Source organism: Neovison vison, chromosome 8 (assembly GCF_020171115.1).
Source record: "Neovison vison isolate M4711 chromosome 8, ASM_NN_V1, whole genome shotgun sequence".
In the NCBI taxonomy this organism is placed as follows: domain Eukaryota; kingdom Metazoa; phylum Chordata; class Mammalia; order Carnivora; family Mustelidae; genus Neogale; species Neogale vison.
Window position 1 is genome coordinate 105,872,118 of NC_058098.1, and position 22,302 is coordinate 105,894,419.

The window sequence follows — 22,302 nt, forward strand, 5'->3', positions numbered from 1 at the left end:
CGCCACCGCCACCTGAGTGACAGCCTCCTTCAGTCATCGCCCATTGAACAAACTTTCCGCGCGTCTCCCCCGTGATTGGCCGCGGCCACCGTCACTCTGGATTCCTAAGCTAGTCCTCTTGGAGAAGGTGGGCTTTCCCCGGATGTCAACATCACGCCTGCCAATCAAATCGTATTGCCGTCTCCCGAGGCTCGGCCCTCTTCCGGAAGCGCTTACCAATGAGAATCGCCCCTCCCCTCAATCCCCTCTCCTGATTGGTAGGCTCCGCAGCCCGAATTACATTTCCCTGGAGCAGACTGGTCATCGCTGCGGTTGGCCTCGCCCCTAAAAAATGAGGCGCTAGAGAAGACTCGAAGATCATTGGTAGAAGTGGATGTCCCTCCAAAGGTCTGAGGTAACTTCTTCTTGATTGGTTGGAAGCGGCACTTAATACGTGGCCGATTCTGACTGTGGAAGTGGATGGTCCCAGATGAAAGCGGGAGTAGGAGGCGAGTCCCTGGTGGCCGGGAGGCGGCCGACCTTAAAGGAGCTGCCACTGTGGTTCTTCTAAAGCCTGCTCTGTTTGGAAAGGCAAAAGCGAAGCAGGAAACATACGTGACGGTCCGGGAGGTGTGGTCCCCAGAAGTGGAAGAGGCAGGGCGGGCTCAGGAGAGTATCGTGCGTGTGGCCACGCTGGGGCTGAAATTGCAGCCTGCTAGAGATGTCGGGGACCCACGGAGGATGCATGTACCTGACACGCCCCCTTCCTCGTTACAAAGGGGAAGGAGCCCGGGCCCAGTGCATTGCCCTCCCTTGTCCAAAGTCACACGCCTAGTGCTCCTGGCTCCCCGACTTTATCCAAGTCTTCCGACTCTGGTCTGGCATGCTTTGCGCCTCACCATAGGGCTCTGACGAAGGCAAGATCAAACTGCAAAAGGCCAAACTGCAGAAAATTTGAATGTTCAACTAAGGCATTGGGACTTTTCATACAGCAGTTAGAGACCCTGAAAATTTTTGAGATGAATGAAACAGCAAAATGCGTCCTTCGGCAATGTGTTCAGAAGAATAACACCAAAGATGAGGAAGCTAGCTGGGAGGCCATTGCCTCATCAAAACTGAAGGTTTTTTTTAAGAAGACACTGACGTACAAACAGGCTCTGATCTCCTCTTCCGAAAGCAAAACAAACAAAAAGCCCCACTTCCTCCTGCACATCCAACCACATCTCCCTTCTCTTCAGAACAGCAAAACTCTCCAGTGGTCTAAAGTCACTGTCGTCGATTCCTCTTCTCTCCCTCTCAAGCACACTACAGTCGGGCTTTCAAGTTCACAATTCCACCAAAACTGCTCTCACTGAGGCCACCATTGCTGAAAAGACAATTTTGTTGTCATCTTCTCAGCTATATTTAACCCAGTAACTCAGTCTTCCCTGCGAAAATATATTTCCCTGGTTTTCCTGCCCCATGGGCCAGGTCATAACCTTCGTTAGGCATCATTTTATCTGAATTACCTTAAAGGTTTTCTACAAATACAGTACATCCTGAGGTACTGGGGGGGTGGGGTGGGTTAAGGACTTCATAGGACTTTGGAAATGGGGGAGGGTACTCAGTTCTGTCTCTAACAACCAGATATCTTCACTTCTTTCAAGGTTCTGTTACATTCCCAGTGAAGCCTCTCCTGACTACCTTTTTTTTTTTTTTTAAGATTTTATTTATTTGACAGAGATCACAAGTAGGCAGAGAGGCAAGCAGAGAGAGGGGGAAGCTCTCTGCTGAGCAGAGAGCCAGATGTGGGGCTTGATCCCTGGACCCTGAGATAATGACCTGAGCCGAAGACAAAGGCTTTAACCCACTGAGCCACCCAGGCGCCCCCTAACTACCCTTTTAAAAACTGAAACATGTCCTACATGTCACTTCTTAATTCATTCAACAGGACAGAGGGGAAAGAGACAAATAGTAGGGAAGATTGCAGTTGCTGTAGATCGAAGGAGATGATTAAGGAAGCAAGATTCCAGAGTATCAGGGGAAACAGAGGCATGTCTTTCATGTTGAAAGTTGAAGAAGTACCCCTACAGAATAACTTACCTTTTTTTTTTTTTTTAAAGATTTTATTTACTTATTTGTCAGGGAGAGAGAAAGCACAAGTAGAGGGGAGCAACAGGCAGAGGGAGAAGCAGGCTCCCCGCTGAGCGAGGAGCCAGATGGGGGACTCCAGGACGCGAGGGCAAACACCCAACTGAGCCACCCAGGCGTCCCAAGAACAACTTACTTTGAAAGAAAATATAGGTGAGAAATATATATTTCTCAAAAGAAAATATTGAGAGAGTTCAAACTAGCTGATCATGATTTACTCAATAAAACAGAAAACAAGATTTCATGCCAAAGTGATATTTAATTGATAATATAAGAAAGGTGTCAAAAAAAATTAACAGGAGCCGAAAAACGATTATTGACTATTTGTAATGATCAATTTGAAATTAGCTAGTGTGTATATGTTAGTGAACGTAGTCTTCATGTTTTTTTAACTTTTTCAAAAAAATGATCATGGCATGAACAGTAATCTGAGCTAACGAATTAGGAGTCTGCTTGTCACCTGCAATAGATGTCAAAGTTGTGTTCATTTATTTATTCATTACCACTTAGCAAGTACCATATGAATAAGGATGTTAACAAAGGAGGCATGGTCCCTGCCCTTCTGGAGCTTAACATTTCCTCTAGTAAAGGAGACTGACACTGTTTTAATAATTACATATATATTTATATTATGAAAACAAAATAAATGCCATGAGGAAAAGGCACTGGCAGAAGAGTTCGGTGGTGGAAAATGCCAGTAAGGACAATCAAGGTTTATACTCTGAAAAAAACATACGAATATTTCCATTTTGGAAAAAGAAGAGTCATAATCATGAGTCATGGTCAGCTGACTAGGAAAATAACTTGAAGGGGGGAAGAGAGAACCTGCCAGTTTGGGGACAACATGGAGAGTCATGGTGGCTGCATGGGAGCCATGGACTATGAGTGTGAGTTCCTCAGGGAAATTTAGGAGTAGTTGGAACCAGGTAGGATAGCTGATCAATGAGCCTGAGCCGGGAAAAGAAATTGGTGCTTAGGGATCTGAGCCAGTGTTGCCACGGCTCAGAATTGAGATTCTAAAACTGAGCATGGTCTGGAAGTAAGCAAAAGAGGTCAGTGATTTCAAATCACAAGACTCAGTCTATTAGCAGAGAAAGTCTATAACTGGTGCTGTCTGAATTTGCTCTCTGTCAAGAGCTTTTCTCAAAGCCCCAGTAAGGGACTTCTGCTTACCTTTCACAGGCCAAGACCATGTCAAATAGTCATCTGGAGCTAAAAAGGAGGCATACTGCCACTCTGAACAAAACTAGGGTTCTGCTGGTGAGGATGAGGGAAAGAATTTGCAATCCACACTATTGCAGTTTAATACATGTACTTGTAGAAAGTGCCTGCCTGAATAAGTTTCAACAGAGGTACACACCAGACAAGGTAACAGAACATTCCCACCATGCTTGAGAGCTTCCTTGTATCTCCTCACAGGTCCTTCTTCCACCCCAGGCCCTGAGTAGTCACTGATCTGTCTTTTGTCATAATAGATTTTCTAGAATTTTTAATGTAATTGTACAGTTAGATACTTTGTGTCTGGTTTCTTTCACTTCATATAATGTTTTAAAAATCGTTCATGATCTTATATGTATCAACACTTTCTTCATTTTTATTGCTGAATTGTATTCCATTGCTGGTTGGTATACATTGGGATATTTCCAATTTGGGACTGTCGAGGGTAAAGCTTCTGTGAACCTGCATATTCAAGTCTCTATGTAGGTATAGGTTTTTATTTCTCTTGAGTAAAGTGGAATTATTGGCTCATTTGGTTGATGTATGTTAACGTTATCTGAATCTGTCAAGCAGTATTTGTGCTCTGCCTAGATCAATCAATCCCCACATGAAGAGTGTGAGAATATAAATTTCTGTTGTTTTAAGCCTTGCATTTGGGGATGGTTTCTTTCTTTCTTTTTTTTTTTTTTTTAAAGATTTTATTTATTTATTTGACAGAGAGAAATCACAAGTAGATGGAGAGGCAGGCAGAGAGAGAGAGGGAAGCAGACTCCCTGCCGAGCAGAGAGCCCGATGCAGGACTCGATCCCAGAACCCTGAGATCATGACCTGAGCCGAAGGCAGCGGCTTAACCCACTGAGCCACCCAGGCGCCCCTTTTCTTTCTTTTTTTTAAAAAGATTTTATTTACTTATTTGACAGAGAGAGAGAGATTACAAGTAGGCAGAGAGGCAGGTGGGGCTGGGGGTGGGGCGGGGAGCAGGCTCCCTGCTGAGCAGAGAGCCCCATGCAGGGCTCGATCCCAGGACCGTGAGACATGACCTGAGCCGAAGGCAGAGGCTTAACCCACTGAGCCACCCAGGCGCCCTGGGGGTGCTTTCTTACACAGCGTTATTAAGACAATAGTCAATTGATAAAGCACTGTATGTTTCACTGTGTGCCAAACTGTTGGGTGCCTACCCCTATAAATTCTTTCCTTTGTAAATGCTTTGAATTGCAATCATACCTAAAAAAGAGATGTAACTCTCCAATAAGGCAATCTGTGTTCTAAAGTGATTTCATTTCACACCCCTGCCAGCGGTGTCTGAAAGTTCTAGTTGTTTCATATCCTCAACAAATTTAATATTGTTAAGTCTTTTAATTTTTGCTTTTCTAGTAAGTATGTGGAGGTATTTCACTGTGGTTTTGGTTTGTATTTCCGTGATGACTAATGATTTTGACCTTTCTTTGATGTGCTTGTGTAACATTTATACTTATATGGAACTCATACCCTTCACCTGGGGGGTGGGGGTCGGTCTAGCCAGAACACGTCTTTTTTTTTTTTTTTTTTTTTTTAAGAGAGAGAGAGCATGGGAGGCGGGGCAAAGGGAGAGAGAAAGAATTTTTTTTTAAAGATTTTATTTAATTATTATTTAGAGAACAAGCAGAGGAGGGGGCAGGAAAAGAGAGAGAGAGAGCCTCAAGCAGGCTCTACACTCAGAGCAAAGTCTGACTGGGGGCTCAATCCCATGACCCTGAGATGACCTGAGCCAAAACCAAGAATTGGACAATTAACCACCTGAGCTACCCAGGCACCCACAGAACACATCTTTCATATGGCAATGGCAGAAACACAAAGATGATTGGAAGTTTATAGGGCCTCTGAAAACTGGAGTCCGAACTGCAGTATTGCCACTTCTACTCAGATTCCATTGGCTAAGGTGAGCATATGACCAGGCCCAATATCAATGAAGCAGGAAAGTATGTCTTGCCACTAGTGAGAGTAATTGCAAAAATCACACGACAAAGGTCATGGGTATAGGATTTCAGAGAGCAAAATTCCAATCTAGCCCAAGTGCTATGAGAGTAATTAATTATATCTGTGCCTGAGCCTAGCATGAATAATTTGCTTCAAAGCAGTATATACAATGAGATCACTCCATGGCTTTTAGAACAGCTCTTGGAGAAGAAAGGAGCAAGGGCTGGTGAGGACATAGAGCAGTTGGAACTCTCATACATTGCTGGCCTGGATGTAAGATGATAAAATTGTTTTGGAAACACTTTGGCTGCTTTTTACACAATTAGACATACACTTACCATATGACCTCACAGCCCCATTCCTAGGTTTTTACCCAAGAGAAAGGAAAGCATATGTTCCCACAAAGACCTATATGTGAATGTGTATAACAGCTTTCCCCGTAATTGCCCAAACTGGAAACACTCATGTCAACTAGTGAATGGAGAAGCAAATGGATGGACAGCCTTGTGATGGAACACTACTTAGCAATAAAGAAGAGCATCACACATACATATTTCAAACCCCTGCTTTCATATGTCTGATAATATCCCTATAGCCAAAGTATGCCACACAACCACATCCAAAGTGGAAGGACAGGAAGCAGAGCCATCACAGTAAGAGACCATGGCTATAGTGGGCATGTGTATTACTACCACAGGAGAGAGAAGACCAGACTTCAGTCGACCACACCTATGATGCGTACTTGTTCCCTTATCTGGGTGACTGAGTCTACAGAAGTGCCTTAAGGCTTCACCAGGATGGTAACTGATGATTATCAACTTCGGAATTTACACAGTTGGATCTAGTCTTGGATGGATATAGATGATCCTTTCTGGTGCCCCTGGAGATCTCTCTAAAAGTGGGATCTGCAGGCGTGTATGCACAAATGCAGGAACAAATCCCTACATATATACCCACACATGTGCTACGTGTGTGTGTGTACATGTCCAGTTATATGTGGCTTTCCTTCAAAAGAAGCTGAATCTCAGAGATTTTCAGAGGCTAAACTCTTAAGTAGAAAATGGATTTTTTCCTAACTGTTCCATAAATTGCAAAGAATCCTATTTCATGATGATATTAAGATTTTACATTATGCTGAGTAATATCAGTGACTTTTCTTCAGTCTTACCTTTTCGTGATCAAATCCCTGTGGGTCTGCAAGAACAGGAAAGCAGCCAGCATTTCCTTAAATGCATGAAGACCGTTGCACTGGAAAATTCTTACTCAAGGGCTTCATTGCCTTTATTTTCTATCTGAAGGAAAGGGAGAGGGTAGTTTTAGTCTCCCAGTTATATGTAATTCTTCCAATTTAAGACAAAATAGAGACATTAATCAGCACTAATTTTGGAATGCCAAGTAACTTGCTGTGTTCTCTGGGACAATCTGCTTCTTCCTGAATCTCAGTGTTTTCTGCGGTCATTTGTCCCAGACGCTCTTCTGTTAATTGCCCCAGGGGCTTTCTTTGGTCCCTTATACCAGGGACTCTCTTTGGTCACTTGGTTTCATTTTTCTATGATGTTATGCCTCTTTTTTCTATAGAGAATATTTATATAACATTACATGTAAAAAAAAATATATATATAGGGACACCCGAGTGGCTCAGTCGTTAAACATCTGCCTTCAGCTCAGGTCATGATCCCGGGATCCTGGGATCCAGCCCCACATTGGGCTCCTTGCTAAGTGGGGTGCCTTCTTCCTCTCCTGCTCCCCCTGCTTATTCTCTCTCTCTCAAATAAAGAAATCTTTAAAAAAATCTAAACAACTGGGTAACAATAAGTAAAGACAAATGCAAGTATCTCTTTATATCACTAGTCATAGCTAAAATTATTTCTCTCATGGGCTCACCAATATATTCTTAATGGTCAGCAAGTACGGAATAAAATATTTTAAATTTTGTGTTTCTATTTGAGTGATAATTTTTTTAAAGATTTATTTTATTTATTTTGGGGTGGGGGGAAGGACTCAAGACCCGGAGATCATAACCTGAGCTGAAACCAAGAGCTGGATGTTTAACCGACCGTGTCACCCAGGTGCCCCTGGATGATAATTTTTTAAATAAAAATTAAATATAATTATTGCCTCATCTGGCTAAACCTCTTTGACATTTCAGGCCCAAGTTTGCATCTATGTTTATTGAATTAGCATGAATTTTAATTCTCATAAGCAACAGAGAAAAAAAATAAGCTGCATTTTATATATGAAAGATTCATTCCTATCAAAAAACAAAAGACATGGTTCCTCTGAGAGCAAGTGTTCTACATGGCTCAAATAAAGAAAAGTGGTGGGAGAGTCAGATCCTCACACTACACATAATTTTATGAGGCAACCAGACTGAAAACTGTATCTTAGCTGACAATATTTGAGTAACTGCTTCCAGCTCTGATGTAAGAGCTGCTTTTAGACCAAATATCTCACTGAGAATGATGGTAAATTTGATTTTTTTTTTTTTAAACCAAACTTTGAAGGTATCGGAAAGCAACCAAGGCATTTAGGATTCAAAGGGCTAAGAATAGGAAAGAAAGAAAATGTAATGAGATCGGGATAACATTCTCTATCATTCCCTGCCTGAGACATTTGCTGAATTATTGGCAAAAAGTGCAGGGCCTAGAACCCAAGCAGAGAGGTGCTTCTCAGGGAGCTTTGAGGAGTCTCTGGGCTACCAGAACAAAATGTGGAGTTCAAGGCTAGCAAGAGAGCCAGGATTGGAAGTGTTCCCATCCCAGAGAAAAGAGAATGATTGAAAAGTGAGCGGATGTTCCAACTCCTTTCCCCACCAAGGCATTTGCTGATTCCTTAGCTGGGCACCATGCAGGGAAGAGATCAGGAGTCCAAGCAGAAAAAAGCAGATAACAGGCTGATAAATGAAACAATCTCATTGGGCTGGAGAGTCAAAAAGTGGAAGTCAAGACCCAGCAGGGAGTTGGAGCTCTGGAAAACATTTCCAGGTGAGTCTCTAGACACACTATGAAGGGAAAGGAGGACAAAGTAGAAATAAATTTGCCTTAAAAAAACGAGCCTTAAAATACTGTATTCCCTAATTGGATGAGGGTGATCTGCCCCTACTCTTTCTGCCAGAAGAAAGTGAAATTATCTCTGGAGAAAGAAAACATTATATAGAGCTGCTACAATTAGTCATACACAGTGTTTAGCATTTGAGCAAAAATCTACAAGTTATGTCAGTAAATAGAACCAAGTGACAGATATTCAGAAGAAAAACACAGAAATAGATCAGATCCACAGGAAACTGAGATATTGATGATATCAGACAAAGGCTATAACATAATTAATATCCTAAGTGCATTGCTTCTTCCATGTAATTTTGTGGTTATAAATAGTTCATTTCTTTTTTAGCACTGACTAATATTCTAAATATCTGGATGGACCCCAGTTTGTTTAGCCATTCAACCACTGCAGGACATCTTGATTGCTTCCTGGTTTTGGCAATCATGAATACAGCTGCTATTAATACCCATGTGCAAGTTCTTGAGTAGACACAGGTTTTGAACTCCATTGGGGAAAAGGTAAGAGTTTATTTAGTTTTGTAAGAAACCAGCAAACTGTCTTCCTAAGAGGCTGTATCATTTTGCATTCCCACCAGCAATAACCCAGAGTTTCTGTTGTTCTACATCCTTACCAGATTTTGGTATTGTCAGTGCTTTGGACTTTAGCTGCTGTAATAGATGTGTAATGGTATCTCATTTTAATTTGCATTAGGACATAATTTGCCTAAGGACACATAATTTGAGCATGTTTTTCTTTGCTTGTTTGCTTTCTATATATAGCAAATGGGTGTTTGTTCAGGTCTTTTGCCTGTTTTTTTTTTACTAAGTTGTTCTTTATTTTAATTGTTGAGTTTTAATACTTCTTTGTTTATTTTGGATAACAGTCCTTTATCAGATATGTCTTTTGCAACTATTTTCTCCCAGTCTGTGGTAAAGTCAACTTTAAGGTAAGAAAGATTTCTAGAAATACAGGGGGACATTTTATAATCATACATGGATCAAAGTGCACTCTCTCTCTCCCAACATGGCAGCCCCAGTGAAAAACAAGAATAAGAACGGGAAGATTGTCTACCTAACAGACTTTCTGGTTGAGAATGGGGAACTGGTGGAGGAAGAACCTAGGTCCCTAAACCAGTAGACTGGGTTGATTAAACATATAACCTGCAAGGAGATATTTCAGCCACTTGGCACAGTACCAATGACCATGGGTGTAGGATTCCTCCAATTGACCATTCTATCCTGCCCGCTGTTCCATGGGCTGCACAGGAACCCATTATCGAGCACACCTATCTTCCCAAATTGCCACCCTCACTGCTTTTCTAGGGAATGTGCCCTGTGCTGTGACAGAAGACTCTGTTAAGGAATTCTTTGGAAGGTTATATATCAGTGCAATACATTTGCCATGTGAACCCAGCAACACAGAGAGGCTGAAAGATTTGGGTTATGCTAAGTTTGAGGACCTGAGTTGGATTTCCTTGCTAAGTGCCCTGAGCCTCAAATGAAGAGTCTCTAGGTAACAGGAGAATCTGAGTGGATCTTGCTCCTCAGACTGAGGCCGAAAGCAGGAATGATCATTCTTCTGGTGGAGATAGAAATCAGGATTCTGACAAAACAGATACACACTGGAGGGCCCATCCTGCTACAGACAGCTTTGATGACTGCCTTCCTAGAAGAGGCAATGATAGCTTTGGAGACATGTTCAAGATTGTGATTCTGGCCAATATCCTGATGGGCATTGAGATGTGGTACCATGAGGCCCACACCAGAATATGGATTGGTATGGGAGCTGGGATCACTGTGATGACTGAAGCAGTGGAGACTACGACAGAGGCTATGATTCCAGGATATGCAGTGGCAGAAGAGCATTTGGTAGCAGGTACTGTAAGGATAATGTCTATAGAGGAAGAAGGGACCACTATGAAAACAGATATGACAGAAGAAATGATTGGTCATGGAACTCCAGAGATGATATTCTCAAGATGATTATAGGCATGATGATAAAGGTGCCCCCAACAAACTGAGTCTAAAGCCTTGGAGTACTTCCAAGGAGGATGGTTCTTCTGCTAGCACCTCACAACCCATTCAAATAGCCTGTCTATGGAGAGGCAAAGCCATTTGACACAGGTGCTAGAGCAGGAGAAGTAGAAGAGTAGCTACAGAAGGGACAGGGGGAAGAAGGAACAGAGGGGTGTCAGCTGGATGAAGCAAAGCTAGAATGTCAGCCTTGGGAGAGATTCCAAGCTGGCAAGATAAAGAAACTCAAGTAAGGGAATGGTTGAGGGCAGGAAGTGAATCATCACAGGCTGGAACCTCAGCCCCAGCTGGCAGAAGTGCACCAAGGAGACAGTGTGAGATGTCTCTACAAAGGAAACACTCAATTAAGAAGAAGACTGTCACTCTCCAACTTTTAAATCTCCCAAACCCAAACAGCCTCTAAAGGTAATGCCAGCCCCTCCGCCAAAGTAGAATACTTGGGTACAGTGAAGTTCTAGCCATCCATTGGATCTCAGAGCTCAGACACAGAGCAGCAACCCCCTGCAAGGGTGAGGTAGTTCCTGCTCAACCATCTGAGAAAGAACCAGCATGGAAAAATGAAAATTAAGTATATGGGATGAATATAAAAAAGGTCAAAGTGGGAACTCCAGCTGTGGTTCAGGATATGAGGGAAGAAAGACCACTGGAAGGAGTCACATAGGAAATACGGCAAAAGAGGTCAAGTCCTCCAATCTGAACGTGAGACGAAGAACCTGAAGAAAATATGGCTTCCAAGGTCAGTTCCAAGTCCAGGTCTGCAAGCAGGCATGCCGCTCTCTCAGTTGATAGTGGAGATAGGAATGAGGGAGAAGGTTACATGGAATAGGTCTCTATATCCTGTGCTCCCTCCTAGTCTCTCACCACCCTGGAACATTCAAGAGCAAATCAAACTTCTGTCTAGAAAAGATAAAATAAAACTCACCATCTCCTGGGGAGAAAAAAAAGAAATAAAGGCTATCAATCTACTAGGATGATTTAATAGTTCTGGGACTGGGAGATTTTCTGGAACTTTTGTTTTAAAACAGGAAGTCCTGTGCACACTGGGATATGTTTGCCACCATTTATAGTCATAAAAGACCAGGGAGTCTGGGTGTCAAACTAAGCAGAGCTCGATCCCAGGACCCTGGGATCATGACCTGAGCCGAAGGCAGAGGCTTTAACCCACTGAGCCACCCAGGCACCCCACGTAATTTAAATTCTTAGGCTGTCACCAGCCCCATAAGCACTGAGACTGCATACTCAGAAAATAATCCTGTCCTCAGAAGCATACAGTGTTCATTTTATATGTTCCTAGGAAAATTGGTATCCTGGGGCACCTGGGTGGCTCAGTGGGTTAAGCCGCTGCCTTCGGCTCAGCTCATGATCTCAGAGTCTTGGGATGGAGCCCCGTTTCGGGCTCTCTGCTTGGCGGGGAGCCTGCTTCCTCCTCTCTCTCTGCCTGCCTCTCTGCCTGCTTGTGATCTCCGTCTGTCAAATAAATAAAATCTTAAAAAAAAAAATTGGTATCCCTATGGAGTTGGAGGAACTCCAACTGTATGTATCCCCTTTTGCATTCTGCAGCCCTCAGTAGTTGGGGACACACATTTGGTGCTTATGGGATCCATGCAATGAAAAAATAAAATAGAGCGCAAGGCATACCCCAAATGGAAGGACCCTTCAATGTTTTAACGAAAACAGTGGTTGGGTAACTTTTGTGCCAGCAATCAGAGAATGGACGGAAGCTCTCTGTGTTCCATGTTTACCCTCTCTTGCATCTCCAGGGACCTACCTCTCACAGAGCATTGATTTCAGATAGCACTCTGTCAGCATTTTCAGGTACTTGTCACCAAGCATGGATAGCATCATGTGCAACGAGTGATCATACATTTGGTCTCTTAACTCCCTCCAACTTGGCACAAGTCAGAGAGTTTTCAAAAAGGTGTTTATGTTCATCTTCAATGTTCTTTCTTAATTCACTCTAATTTGCTATAGTGAATCTATGTTACCTATGGGTTTTTTGTTGCTGCTGTTGTATGTTTGTTTTTGTTTTTTGTTTTTCTAGAGAGAGAGAGGTTGGGTGGGGGGCAGAGGGAAAGGGAGAGAGAGAGAGAATCTCACATAGACTCCACTCCCAGCACAGGGCCCAACTAAATTAAAAATAAGTTAGAACTTAAGGTCTCCTACAAGAATCCTTCCTTGACTCCACCTTCACCTTCCCATGGTAGTTTTGGTTCCTTTAGTTTCCATGGAACCTATACTCACCTCTAGCGCAGCATTTACTATAAGGTATTTTAATCACCTGTTTAATTACCTAGGTCCCCTTTAGACAGTGATTTCCTCAGGGCAGATGCTGTGCCTTTCATAACTGGATCTCTGGGGTTTTGCATGGAGACTGGTGCACAAAAGCTTTCATATTTCTACCTCCCCTAAGTGTCCTGCTTTTCACACCCAACTCAATCAACAACCCCACACCTAATCTCAAAGAGCCCAAAGACTTCTCCTCTTCAATCGGCTAACATGTCTTACTAAGCCCTGAGTACCCAACAATGTGCAATGAATAGGAGAAAATGAGGATTCCAGACAGAATTGATGGGCACATCATCTCAGGAATGCTAGAAGTTAAAGGCAGCAACTCAGGCATGTAATTTAGGTGAGAGCTATATTCATTCTTATGTTCATACCTAATGGATGAAAGGTAAAGAAAGGAAAGGGGATGGTGAGTTATGGACTCGAACTAGATCTTGATTTTTTTTTTTTAAAGATTTTATGTATTTGACAGAGACACAGCAAGAGAGGGAACACAAGCAATGGGAGAGGAAGAGGGAAAAGCAGGCTCTATGTGGGGCTCAATCCTGGGATTCCAGGATCATGACCTGAGCCAAAGGCAAACGCTTGAGGACTGAGCCAGCCAGGTGCCCCTGGAACTAGATCTCAAGACAGGATACAGATTTGGAGCTGGAAAGGCCAGGAAGGCGTGAATCTCTGCTTTGGAAGACAAACTGATGGAGGACAAGTGGAGCATCAAACAAATACTGAACTTGCATAGATTCAATCAGGTATACTTGGCAGAAAGGAAGGGAGGAAGAGGGAAAGTACAAAATGGGGGAAGGTGGGGAAAAAAAGATACAAGAGAAATAATCATTTAAATAATACAGGTTTTAAAAAAGATTTATTTATTTATTTGAGAGAGAGTGAGTGCTGGGGAGTGGGGGGAGCAGAGGGAGAGGGAGAGAAATACTAAAGCTGATTCCCCACTAAGCACAGAGCCCAACATGAGGCCTGATCCTAGGACCCTGGAGATCACGACCTGAGCCCAAAATCAAGAGTTGGACACTTAACCTACTGAGCCACCCAAGTGTCCCAATAATACAGGTTTTTAATTTTTTTAATGTATAGGTGGTCCTACATAACATTTCACATAGTGTTGTTCCTGAGGAGCTTGAGAAGGGAGAAGTGACATCTATTTTACGTTTAGTGATCAGGGATTTAGCTTGACCCCTTGGGTTACCGGGGGAGCTTAAAAAAACATATATAGATGCCTGATGTAATTAATTAGTCAGAGGCACAGCCTAAGCTTCAGGTTAAGAGCTCCACAGTGATTTTTTTCCTAATTAAAAAAACTGTGGTAAAATACATATGACATAAAATTTATCATCTTAACCATTTTAAGGCTACAGTTCAGTGATAGTAAATATATTCATAATGCTATACAACCATGACAACCATCCATCTCCAGAACTCTTTTCATCTATAAAACCCAAACTCTATACCCATGAAATAACAAATCCCACCTCTCAGCCCAGCCCCAGGAAACCATTATCTTACTTTCTGTCTCTATTATTTTTTTTCCAACTACATCATATAAGTAGAATCATGCAGTACTTGACTTTTTGGTCTGTATTATTTCAATTACCATAATATCCTCATGGTTCATCCATGTCATTAGCATGTGTCAGAATCCTCTTTCTTCTTAAGTCTGAATAATGCTCCATTCTATGTATATAACATATTTTGCTTATCCATTCATCTGTCATTAGGCACTTGCATTGCTTTCATATTTTAGCCATTGTGAATAACACTTCTATGAACATGGGTACACAAATATCTCTTTGAGATCCTGATTTCAGTTCTTCCATGAAGATAGCCCAAAGTGGAATTGCTGGATCATATGGTAATTCTATTTTAATTTTTGGAGGAAACTCCAAACTGTTTTCCATAATGACTGCACCAATGTATTTTTCCACTAACAGTGCATAAGGGTTCTAATTTCTCCCCATCCTTATTGACACGTGTCATTTTCAGGAGATATCCTGTTATAGTTTTGGTTTGCATTTCTAATGATAGTCATGTCAAGCATCTTTTGATGTGCTTATTGGGTATTAATGTATTGTTTTAGGAAAAATATCTATTCAAGTCCTTTATTCATTTTGAATCAGGTTATTTATTTTTTGGCCGTTGAGTCTTAGAATGTCTCAATATATTCTGGATATTAACCCTTTATCAGATACGGGATTTACCCATAGTTTCTCCCACCCTGTTGGTTATCTTTTTACTCTGTTGATGGTATGTTTTGATGCATAAATTTAAAATTTTTTTCACGAAGTCCAATTTGTCTATCTTTTCTTTTGTTGCATGCACCTTTGAGGTCCTATTTAAGAAATCATTGATGTTGAACATCATGAAGCGTCTGCCTTATGTTTTCTCTTAAGAGTTCTATAGTTTTAGGTCTTACATCTAGGTCTTTGATCCATTGTGAGTTAAATGTTGTAGGTGGTGTTAGGTAAGGGTCCAACTTCATTCTTTTGCATGCTGATATCCAGTTTCCCCAGCACCATTTGCTGAAAAGATTGTCCTTTCCCTGCTGAATGGTCCTGGCACCCTTGCCAGAAACCATTTAACCATATATGTGAGAGTTTATTTCTGGGTTGCCTTTTCTATTCCATTGGTCTATATGTCTGTCTTTATTCTAGTACCACATTGTTTTTGATTACTGTAGCTTTGTAGCAAATTTTGAAATCAAGAATAGTGAGTAATCCAGCTTTGGACTTCTTTCTCAAGACTCTCCTGACTCTTCACTGTTGCTTGAGATTCCATATGAATTTGAGGATGGTTTTCTTTTCCTGCACAATTTTGTTAGAGATTACATTGAATTTGTGGGTCACTTTGGGTAGTATTGATGTCTTAACATTTTAAGTCTTCCAACCCATGAACACGGGTGTGTTTCTGTCTTCTTTACTTTCTTTCAGTAATGTTTTATAGTTTTTGTACAAGTTTTTACTCAATTCCTAAATATTGTATTCTTTTTATGCTATTGTAAGTGGAACTTTTTTTTTTAACTTATTTGGGAGAAAGGGAGAGAGCACAAGCAGGGGAGTGGCAGGCAGAAGGAGAGGGAGAGGCAGACTCCCTGCTGAGTAGGAAGCCGGACATTGGGCTGCATGTCTCAGGACCCAGGAATCATGACCTGAGCCAAAGTCAGGTGCTCAACCAACAGAGCCACCCAGGTGCCCCATAAATGGAACTTTTTTTTGAATTTTCTTTTCAGATTGTTTATTGTGAGTCTATAGAAATGTGACAGATTTTTATGTGTTGACTTTATATCTTGTTACTTTAATTTATTTAGTTCTAACAGGTTTGTGTGTGTGTGTGTGTATAATCTTAAGGGTTTTCTCCTTATAAGATCATATCATCTGCAAACAGAGATCGTTTTACTTCTTCCTCAAGTGATTTTACTGTGCAGGCAGCATTGAGAATCTCTGGGGTTGGTCTTGATTCCTAATTACTGCTCTTAGCTGGGACTTCATGCTGTGTTGAGTGTGATTTAGTATTTAAAGACATGTATTTGTCACTCAAAATGACCCCCCCCAATTCAAGCCTATAATTTCATCTGGTGTTTTCCAGAGGAAAAATTAACCTGTTCCAGTGTTGACTATGTCTGACTTATTAGAGTTTATACATCTGTATTCTCTTCTTTGGGGTATTTAAAGGGTTTCAAGTGTGATTTTTAAAAAATTGCCCATTACCCCCTCCTTTAATGCCTCAAAGGTACCACTTTTTTTTTTTAAAGATTTTATTTATTTATTTGACAGAGACAGATCACAAGTAGGCAGAGAGGCAGGCAGGCAGAGAGAGAGAGGAGGAAACAGGCTCCCCGCTGAGCAGAGAGCCTGATGCGGGACTCAATCCCAGGACCCTGAGATCATGACCTGAGCCGAAGGCTGCGGCTTAACCCACTGAGCCACCCAGGCACCCAAAGGTACCACTTTTATTAGTTCCTTATGAATTCTTCTGAACTCGGTTATGAAAAGTCAGCTAATGCAAATGTTTATTATTTTCCCTGCTTTTAAAAAATACCATGGTCTCTTTATTTTGCACCTTTTAAAAAAAGATTTTATTTATTTTAGAGAGAGTGAGCATGGGCGGGAGTGGAGGGAGAGGGAAAAGCCGACTTCTTGCTGTTTAGGGAGCCTGATGCAGGGCTTGATCCTAGGACCTTGGGATCATGACCTGAGCTGAAGGCAGACACTTAACCATCTGAGCCATTCAGGCACCCCTTCATTTTTTTTTTAAAGATTTATTTATTCATTTTCTAGAGAAAGGGAGAGAGAGCAAGTTGGGGGTGGGGGGTCAAAGGGGCAGGGAGAGAATCTTCAAGCAGACTCCCCACAAAGCATGGAGCTGGATGTGGAGCTTTATCCAGGACCCTCCGAGATCATGACCTAAGAATCAGACGCTTAATGGATTAAGTCACCCAGGTGCCCCTGCATCTTTATTTTAAACTTAAGAATATTTTGGTGGGATGCCTGGGTGGCTCAGTCATTAAGAGTCTTCCTTCTGCTCGGGCCAAGATCCCAGGGCCCTGGGATCGAGCCCTGCATCAGGCTCCCTGCTCAGTGGGGAGCCTGCTTCTCCCTCTCCCACTCCTCTGCTTATGATCTGTCTCTTGCCATGTCTCACTATGTCAAATAAATTAAAAAACTTTTTTCAAAGAGAAAGAATATTTTGGCTTCCTAGCACCTACATCTTTAAATATCAATTTTCACTTAAAGGAATCAGGCATTCTTGAAGAAACAACTCATTCCAGATTTGGGTAAGATATGTGCAAGATGATTTTAAAATAATTTGTTTTATAAGAAAATAAGATAGCTCTCAAAGACCAGTAGAGGACACAGAGGTTACCTCTGGGAAAAGATGGTACAAGAAGAACATCAACAGGATTAAAATCATCAAACGTATTTAAACCCATAATTGGGAAAGATATTCCAAAAATGTGTCACTGGTGGAGGATTTTACAGAACCCTACTTTAAAACTGCAAAAAGTGGGAAAGTGAATCAAGCATTTCAGTACAAACTATACCATTTCAGTACAAACATGATGAGGGAGGCTTCTCTTTATAGAAGTAGTCTGCTAATGAGGAAGTAATGGTAGAATTCAAACTCTGCAACATTTTGTACCTGTGATGAATTAATGGGTGTAGAGCCTAGAGCCAAGGCAATGACATCACAATAGATAAACATCCAGATATAATATACCACTTGATAACAGTACACAGGACTACTTATCAAGTCACCCTGCTACCAAAGAAATGTTAAAAATCAAACTAAATTGGATCAAACCTATAGCTATAACTACCAGTTATACCAGGGAAAGACAAGGGACAGAGGACTATTTTGAATAACTCCACAGGGTTGCAAGTAGCAAAATCCAGATGATGGGAAAAACAAATAAATTACAAGGGGGTAAAAAGAGGTGGAGGGGATCCTATAGATTAAAAGAGATTTCAGAGATATCAACCAGTCACAATGTATGCAACTGTGGAGGAAAGAGTTAACTCAGCAGGCCCAAGCGTGCTACCCTTACAAAGGCCTGCCTAGAAGGATGGTCCTTGACTGGCATCTGGGGAGGGTAAGATTAGGGAGGGTTCTCACCATTCCCTAACTAATAAGAATGGCTCACTGTGCATAAACTATAAAAACAATGTAATCTGTGCTAAATACCTGCTTTCTTACTGGGAATCTGGAATATTGGTATATGCTAGGCACTAGGTGCCTATATGATCAGTCCTGAGTAAAAACCAGGAGCATGGAGTCTTTAGTGAGCTTCCCTGGAAGACAGCATTTCACATGTATTGTCACAATTTGATGCTAAATGAAGTGTGTTGTGTGTGACTCCTTTGGGAAAGGATTTTTGGAAGCTTCCTTCTTATTTCCTCTAGACTTCCTTCCATGTGCCTTTTCCCCTTGCTGATTTTGCTTTTGGTCCTTTCTTTGTAATAAATAATAGCTATGAGTATGACCATATGCTGAGTCCTGTGAGTCCTCCTAATGAGTCACTGAACCCAGGAGTTGTCTTGAGGACACTAGACCCCATACCTTATTTGGATCTTGATAAAACATACAAACAAAAGGAAGGGGGATGAGAAATCTGGGAAATTTGGACCCAATATAATGATCCTGAAGAATTAGTTTTTAGATGTGATAATAGTATCATAGTTCTGTTTAAGAGATATGTACATATATTGAAATACTTGTGGATGGAATAATATGAAGTATGAGATTTGCTTCAAAATAATCTGGAAGGAAGGCTTGGAAGAAGGTAAAGGTATAGATGGAAAAAGATTGGCCATGAATTAAAGGCTGTTGAAGCTGGAATGTGTGTCTCTGGGACTTCATTGTGCTATTTTTGTCTACCTTTGTATATGTTTGAAATTTTGTGCATAAAATGTTTTAAAAAATATATTTTAAAGTTTTTAAAATTTCAGCTTGAAGATAACTTCTTTGTTTTTTGTTTTTGTTTTGTCTTTTGGGTTTTTTTTTCCCCCACTGATGCAGAATATCCCACTATATAGGGGTCCCAGTTCTATGTGATTTGCCTTGCCACTGGCTTTAGGACATGATCCTCATGTCACATGCAAGGTCTCTTACAACTGCTTCTCAGCTGAGCTCATAGAGTCTTGTCCCAAACCCCCCAAAAGACATAACCATTAACCTGAAAGAACTGTAGTGTCAGCCATTCCATACCAGGTGAAAAAATGCAGTGATTCTTAGAGGACATCCTACAGGAGGCAACGTGAACAAAGACAAGCAGTGTGGTAGAGAATGGTTGTTGTTCCCACAGGAGACCCAGGGTTTAGAAACATCCAGAACTATCAAGAATCTGGCGTGGGGCAAATGTGAGTCTGTATCACTATCCTGGCAGGGTCTCCAGGTCTTTGAGAAACTAGAGGGGAATCGTATGGCCAGAGGACAACAGGTCTGTCTCTCCAGGGTCTCCAGATTCCATGGTGTGTGCTGTCTTAGGGTAACTGATCCCAAGGCTTTGGGAGAATATATTAATCAGGATTCTTCTGTGGCAAGCGAGAGAAACCAACTCTAACCACTTTAGGAGAGATTCCTAAAAGGTATATTGTTGTTGGAAGAATGTTGGATATTGGATAGCTCACAGAATTAAAGGAAAAAGCTGAGCAGCCAAGTCTCTGAAAGTACAGGAACTGCAGCAGCTTTGGGGGAATCTAGAAAGCTGTCCCCACGGGTAATCTCTTAGAGATAAGTCATCAGGACAGAACCACCTCTATCATTGTTTTTTCCTGGTGTCACACCATCAAATTTTATTTTCTCTGGAGAGAGGGATATTTGACCTAGCTTGCATTAGCAGTCCATTCTCAGTTAGAGAAGGGCAAGGCCCCCCTGGTCAAGAGACCTCTCAAGACAGCATTCAGTGGGTCGGGGAGGAGTGCATTCCTATGGGAAATCAGAGTTCCTCTATAGCTGATGGGGGATGGATCCTGGGCAAACAAAACAACAAATGTGTAATACCGAGGAGAGAAGGAACTCTGGGGCAGGGCCTTAGCATGGCCAGTTGTGGGGCTGGAGCTCCAGGAAGATTGGGTGGGCTTTAACAGGTCCATTTCTTTGGCTATAGCCTGGGCCATTGATTTTCTCTTTGCTGGTGTAGCCTGAGACCAAAGGGCTGCACTAGAGAAACAGATGACCTATGACTGTCCTGCCCTTTCCTGTTCAACAGAGATTTTAAAACACTCTGGTCATTAAAAAAATATACTGCAGGGGCGCCTGGGTGACTCAGTGGATTAAGTAACTGCCTTCAGCTCAGGTTATGATCTCAGGGTCCTGGGATGGAGCCCTGTGTCAGATCCCTGCTCAGTGGGGAGTCAGCTTCACCCTCTCCTTTTTCCTTTTCCCCTTGCTCACGCTCTCTCTCTCTCTCTCAAATAAATAAATAAAATATTTTTTTAAAAAATATAGTGCCAGCGAATGAGAGAGGAGAAAGAACGCAAAAGATTCTTTAACAGGAGGGCTTGTTGTAGCTCAAGGCAAGAGATCTGCTACGTGCTGCTGACAAAGACGGTTCCATTCATTGGCCCAGTTAGCCATCATTGTGTTCAGTCCCTTCCCAGTTCCCCCACAGCACCTACTCTGGCAAATCCCACTGCTTGAGAGGCCTGGGCTGATGCTGAGGGATGTCGCACCATGATGCTGAATTGTGAACATAGAGAATGTAGTGCTCCTGGTCACAAAACCAGAGCATATAAATAAACTCAGGAGAGCGGACTTAGGGAAAGTTAAGGAGGTTATTGAGCAGTGAAGTGATTTATCCAGGAAGCTGTGGAATTTCCTTCCTAGGATATCTTGAAATACACAATAAAATAAATTTCTAGCTAAATGTCGATTTCAAGATGGCTGTTCTGGGCGTCAACAATTCTAAGGCTTTTTATTTCCTTAAGAGCCAAAATGTAAAAATAGAAAATATAATGTGTCTTTCAATTGTAAGTTTGATGCCTCTTTGGGCATGTTGCATAATTCCTAGCTTCCACATTCTGAAGCTTGGTTGCTTAGATTTGGAGAACAAGTGACTGTTATCTTTACTCATCAGTTTTCAGAAAGATATATAACCTTTGGCACAGTGGTTATGAGAGGCTCAAGAGACAGCATTAATAAATGCTAATCCGGCTTTATCCACAGTCACACTGAATCACTCTGGCTAGCTCCTGACTTCTTTCTTAGGAAGCTCCATTTCTTTTCCTTCTTCTTCATTACCCTTTCTCTTCCTATCACTTGTACAATTCCTTTGTTCCAGCCAAGGCACTAGTGGTATCAGGGACATTATTCAATTCTTGGTTATCTTTGAATGTGCACAGCAGGAAAAAGAAACTCTTATCCTCCCTGCCTCTTTTTTATGGTTATAGAATAATTTGCATTAATTTTCTTTCAAATGAATGCAGTCAGCCATAGATTGGGCTGATAAAAAGGATCTGAATCAGTACTGATCCAGAACTAGAAAAATAATTCAGTGTTCACACTCTCCATCATGAGCCAGTCAGTGCCATTTCCTTGGGTATAATAGAAAAAGCACTGGTAGTCAGAAAATGAACAAGTCAAGAGATAATCTTGACAGTCCCTTCCTACCCAAAGGTCATTTGGCTCTCCATTTTCATCTCTTTGGGTGGCTAACTCTTCTTGCATGTTGACTCTTGGCAACATCCTGTCCAGTCTCCTGTAGCTCAGTGGGTGACGCTGTCCCAGCCGGGGTGTGGGCCCTCTGGCCAACTGCCGTCTCCTCAGCACCTGTGCCCCGCCAGGCGCATGGTAGGCTCTGGATAAGGGACAAGTGGTGACTTGAAGGAGCAGCATTTTCCTGGACTTGTTCTCCAGCTGAGACCATGGGGACCTCTGCCCTCCTCTGAGCCTCTTGTAGTAGCTCAAGGCAAGAGATCTGCTACGTGCCGTTGACAGGTTCCATTCGTTGGCCCAGTTAGCCATCATTGTGTTCAGTCCCTTCCCAGTTCCCCCACAGCACCTACTCTGGCGAATCCCACTGCTTGAGAGGCCTGGGCTGACGCTGAGGGATGTCGCACCATGATGCTGTCTTTGTGAATATAGAGAATGTAGTGGAGTTCGGAGGACTTCGAGGGAAAAGAGACGCAGAATAAAGGCCAGCACCATCCCA

The 22,302-nt window shown here is 42.1% G+C and overlaps 1 pseudogene; it reads left to right on the top strand.

Moving 5' to 3' along the window:
- The first annotated feature begins 9,348 nt into the window (after positions 1-9,348).
- On the top strand, positions 9,349-11,184 carry LOC122915754 (annotated as a pseudogene).
- Positions 11,185-22,302: the final 11,118 nt, after the last annotated feature.